Source organism: Cryptomeria japonica, chromosome 5, assembly GCF_030272615.1.
Source record: "Cryptomeria japonica chromosome 5, Sugi_1.0, whole genome shotgun sequence".
NCBI classification, from domain to species: domain Eukaryota; kingdom Viridiplantae; phylum Streptophyta; class Pinopsida; order Cupressales; family Cupressaceae; genus Cryptomeria; species Cryptomeria japonica.
Window position 1 is genome coordinate 284,730,186 of NC_081409.1, and position 6,158 is coordinate 284,736,343.

The following is a 6,158-nucleotide window of genomic DNA, read 5'->3' on the forward strand; positions in this document are numbered from 1 at the left end:
AATGACTATGGAGGATGTGTTAGCATGTTTGGATCATTTGACATGTCATGGAAGGATGTATTGTGATATATTTGGGTACCCTCTTTCTCTTGGAGTGGACCGATTTGAATATTTTTGGTTCGAGTGGCTTATTTTGTGTAATAATGTTTATTCTATTGTTGGCTGACCCTAAATTAAGTTTTCAATGATCTATCTCATACAATGAAAACATTAAAAAACCTCCTCTCAAAAAAATATATAAAATCTTGGTGAATATTTAATTTTTTTAAAGAAAATAATAATTTTCATTTGAGAATCTTTCCTTTTTTTAGTGAAAAATATTAATTTTATTGGTGAATTTTTTTATATCAATTTTTTTGGTAGAAAATATTGGCAATATTGGAAAATAATAAGCATATGCATTAATTACTATTCCACATCCTTTCATTTGAAAAAATACTTTTTATATAAAAAGGTAGATGTCTGAAGGTGGAAATCATTAATGAGTTTAATAAGTAGACTCTACTTTATTTAGTTTCCACCATTATTTTAAAATAATCTAATAGCCCTCTTTGTATTTTGTGAGATAAAATGTACCAACAATTTGTAATGCTCATGGGCCAAAAATTGCTTTTAGACCATTGATTTTCATTGAGGTCAACAATTCAAAAGAAATTTCTACTCCCACAAGCATTACAACTTGTAGGTACAATTTACCTCATGGAATATAATGAAGGTTACTAGATTATATTTTAAATCAAAGGTGACAACTAAAGATTGTTGGTATAACCTTAAACTAAGTAATAATTATCATATATTGTTGGAAAATTAAATTTGATTTGTAAAATACATTATAAAATGTTGGTGAATCTAATCCAATCATGTATCTTACTATGCCGAATCTTTGAGTGATAAAAATTAATTAAATAAATTCTCTGGCAATTTAATTGACACAAAAATAAAAATTTATAAAAATTTAGTAATTTGAATCACCTTAAAAGTTGAACTTATTAGAAAAATTTTGAATCCCAAATTAAAAAGAAATAGCCAATTGGTGAATATTAGCCATTAAAAATTTCACTGATCTCGTATTTAAGGAATGTGGATGGATAAGTTGTATGACGAATTGTATCTGAATTGATGAGAAGAGTATCTAAATAATGTGCAAGTAGATTTGAGATTAGAATAGTGAAAAATTCAAAGCTTTAAAGGTGATATATTAAGTAAGACCATGTGTTGTGATCGTAGTGGTTATTAGAAATACTATGAAACATATTGGTCACGTGATCTAGTTGTTCAAGGATGATTTCATGTTTAGGAGATCCTTCTAATTTTTAGTTCTACTATTTCCTTTGTTGATGATTGATAGTGGGTCATTAGGCATCTGATTGTATCTTCACCTAAAGAAATGAGTTTCTATGGTCCAAGTCCTTGTATCTTACCCTAAGGTAGTGTGCCTTATGCTTGCAAGTCCATTAGGTGTTGTTTCTATTCGGAACTGAACCTAAAACATTGTAATCATTTTATTCATATTGTGATTATATTCTCACTGTGGTTTTTCCTAGTTTGGTTTCTTCAAGTTAATTTGGTGTTCATAAAGGGCCCTCTCTATACTCTATATGGGAGGGCACTCAACCACCTATTTGTACATCTGAGGAGGGTGATATCCTTTACGACCACACTCGATTGATGAATTGAGGGACTTGATTAGACTTCAATGGATGTCTATAGATATAGGTCCCCTAAACCAATGGATATACTTCAATGCCATGCCTATTGTATTGGTAGTATAGTAGGGCATGGAGGCACCGTAGCCCCTATCTCCAGTCAGAATTCAATCCGAAGCTCATCGTTGTGATTCAATAGGTTTATACCATATACTCTTGGCACTCACTACTCATTCGTGAACATTGACACTCACTCCACATCATACTTTTTGCACCCTTGAACATGCTCACTCAACAACCAGCACACCTTCGACACTCACTTGGTCGAGTAGGGAGAGGGGTATGGTAAATGGCCCAAAGATATATAACAAGGCAATCTTGAAACATGATTGATGGTTGATTTTCATGTGTTGATGGTTAATGTGTTGTTGCTCTACTATTTGATGTTATTTATAATTAATCTAGTTTGAAGTTCTAGACTGATTCACCCCCCCTTAGTCATGTCATGTGTTCAACAATTGGTAATTGAGTTCTGGTTCCACTTTGCAAAGCCTAATTACTTGAGGTATATTTAAAATGGAGTAGGAACTTCATCTTAAAGCATTGATGTTTGATGGAATTTTTTTTTCTTGTTGTAAGGAGAAAATGGAAACTTACTCGGAGACTTTGCAAAATGGAATCTAGGATATTACCAAGAATGGTTAGTTCATTCTTCGAATGGGCCTACAACTCTAGATGAACTGTAGGTTGAAGAGACAAATGAAAAATCTATAACAACACTTATCAATTGTCTAAGTAATGTAGTATTTGATAAGGTTTAAAGGATTTAAAGAAGCTAAGTCGATTTGGAACAAGTTGTGTTATGCATTTGGATGTGATCCTAAGACAAATCAAGCTAGGATAATCAATCTAAAATATAAATATGAAAGTTTAAGGATGTTTGATGATGAAAGTATTGAGAAATATATACATACAATGAATGATACTACTGAACCTATCTAAGTTGTTGGTGGAACTTTAGAAGAAGGTGATTCCATAGAAAAGATCCCATTTATACTGACTAAACCCTACAAATCAAAGAAGTGTGCAATTGAAGAATGTCACAATTTTAGTCGATTGCTCAACTCATTGAGGCATTATTTTCTTTTGAAATTGGAGAGATGGATGAGATAAAAACCTACAAGAAAGAAACAACATTTAACATTTGAAAAATATTAGAAGATGAACTTGAAATAAATGAAGACCTATATGATATTGAAGAAACCTTTGTAAGAATATTGAAGAGAGGAACTTGAAAGTACAAAGGTAACTTTCCTTTCAAATTATTTAATTGTTGTAGAATTGGTAATTATGCTTCAAAATGTATGTATAAGGAGAATTACTAAAAAATTGACGATGATGAAAAATATTAGATATAGAAAATATGTTTATAAGAATAGAACAAATAATAGTTATGAAGGAAAAAAGAGCTTATATTCTATGGAGATAAATTCATCTAAAGATGAAAATGGCAAGGACTCAAATGGAGAATATTTGGTTTTGGATATAGAAGAGAATAATAGAGGAAAGTTCTGAAGACCAGAAGGAGAGGAAAATTCAGCAAATGAGAAAACCACACTACATGCTAAGGTTGAACCAAGACTTGGATCATTGGTTTTGGATGTTAAAAGAATATGAGTGGTGGAAAAGAGAACTTCATCAATCTTAAACAGTATGATGGAAAAATGGTTAAATTTGCAGGAGAAGAACGTGCACCTATGTTTGGAATATGGAGTTTGTTAATTGATGGTAAGCATAAAAATAATGATGTTTATTATGTTAAATCTTTGAGACATAATCTATTGACTATTAGTAAGATGTACAATAAAGGTTATGAAGTTTTATTTACTAAGATTGTATGTGTTATTAGAAAAGGAAACTATGGAATAATGATAGCGAAAGGTATTAGAACAAATTAAAATATTTGTTACACAAAGGAAAAAAGTGGAAGTAGATGTTTTTTGACAAAAAGTTGTGATTGTCGGTTATCACACAAAAGGATGGGACATGTCATCTTTCATAACATGATAAAGATTAACAATAATAAAGTAGTGAGAGATTTATAAAATATTATCAAGCCTACTGATACTATGTGCAAAGAATTTCATTTAGAAAAGTTGAGAAAGAGGAGTTTCGAGAACAAGGAGGATTCCACTTCAAGACCCTTGGAGATGATTCATATAGATATTTTTAGGCCTATAAGGATAAAAGGACTTAATGGAGAAAGTTATTTCATGCTACTTATTAATGATTATTCTAGGATGACATCAGTTACACTTTTTAAAGATGAATCTAAAGATTTTAAAATGCATAAAGTGTTCAAATCAATGGTAGAAAATTAAGTTGATGCTAAAAACAAATGTTTAAGATCTGATAAAGGAAGAGAATTTACTTCAAATTAATTTAACATGTTTTGTGACAAATATGGAGTTAGAAGACACTTTTCTGATCTGAGAACTCCTTAACAAAAAGGTGTAGTAGAAACAAAAAATAGAACTTTTATTATGATAGCTAGAACAATGATGAAGGATGATAACTTGGCTAATGCATATTGGAAAGAAGTTGTGCAAACTATTGCTTACATTTTTAACAGGGTATGAATAAGTGTAAATTATACTAAGACACCTTATGAGTTGTGTAATGGAAGAGCTCCTACTATAAAGTATTTTAGAATTTTAAGTAGTAAATGATACATCAGAAGGGATAACAATGATCTTGACATGTTTGATACCAAATAATATGAAGAAATATTCTTCAGATATGCTACAAATAGCAAGCCCTACTAGTGTTATGATAAGAGATTGAATAAGATAGTGGAGAGAACAAATGCGAAAGTATGTGAAGCATGGGATGAGATTCCACATGAAACCCTACAAGAGACTGAATTTGACAAATCATTCCTATTGTTGCCAAAGAAAAGATAGATCTAGAAGAAAAAATAAGAAACAGATAAATGAAATTAAAGAGGAAGGAGAAGAACCTAAGGAAGTGCTATGGCCCTAGAAAAATATTCATAAAACAATCATTCAAAATATCAAATAATTAGAGATAAAAATAAACATGTTCAGAGAAGAAGATGAGTTGTAGAGACAAATGAACAAGCAAACTACAATTTTATTTTTCTAGTTGAACCTAAATCATATGAGCAAGAAAACAAAGAAGAAATTTTTGTAAAAGAAATGGATGAATAAATGAATCAGTACAAAAGAATCAGACTTGGGAGATGGTACAAAGACTAGTGGGAAAAAATGTGATAGGAGCTAAGTAGGTGTTCTAGATCAAGATAAATGAACAAGGACAAGTTACGAGGATCTAAGCAAGATAGGTATGTAAAGGCTATTCACAAGATGAAGGTATTCATTTTGAGGAAACCTTTTCTCTAGTAGCTAGGATGGAATCTACAAGAATGTTTCTTGCTTTTTTTTAAAAGAATTTCAAGGTATATGAAATGGATCCTAAGTCAGCATTTCTAAATGGATATTTGAAAGAAGAGGTATTTATTATTTAACCAAATGGATTCAAATTTTTAAAAGATTTGGATATGGCTTGTAGGTTAAAGAGGGCATTATATGGACTCAAAGAAGCACTTAGAGCTTAGTATGGTCGATTGGAAAAATATTTGTTACAACAAAACTTGAGGAAAGGTATTGCTAATAGTAATCTTTATTTTAAGGTGGAAGGTAATAAGTTGTTGATTGTTGTTGTCTACATTGTTGATATTACATTTTGAGGAAGTGATGGTCTATATAAAGAGTTTGCAGAAGAGATCTAGAAGGAATTTAAAATGTGAATGACTGGTGAGATGTATTTCTTTCTTCATCTACAAGTTACTTAGTTGGAAAATAGAATCTTTATTTCTCAAATGAAATATATCAAAGATATGTTAAAGAAGTTTGATATGGAGAATTATAAAATGGTTACTACCCCTTTAGCTATTGGTTTGAAATTAAGAAAAGATGACAAATCTCGAGATGCTGATCAAAAGAAGTGCAACTCTATGATTGGAGGAATGTTATATTTAACTATCTATAGACAATATATTATGCAAGTTGTATGTTTAGTTTTGAGATTTCAAAATATTCCAAAGCAATCACATGAACAAGTAGTGAAGGGGATTTTCAAGTACATGAAAGGGACTCAAGATTTTTGTCTTTGCTACAAGAAGTATGGAGATTTCATGTTGAAATAATATACAAATATTGATTGGGATGGAAGCATTGATGAGATAAAAAGTACTAGTATTGGTGCATTCTTTTTTGGGGGAAGCATCTTGTTATACTCAAGTTAAGTGGATGAAGTGAACTATAAAAGATATTAGAGTAGTGTATGATGAAACTACTCCTATTATGTTTGATAATGCTAGTGTAATAAATATTTCAAAAATTTTGGTAGTGCATTCAAGAACTAAACATATCTCGATCTAATATTATTTCTAAAGAAATAAAGTTGTAGAAAAGGAAGTTAGATTAGAAT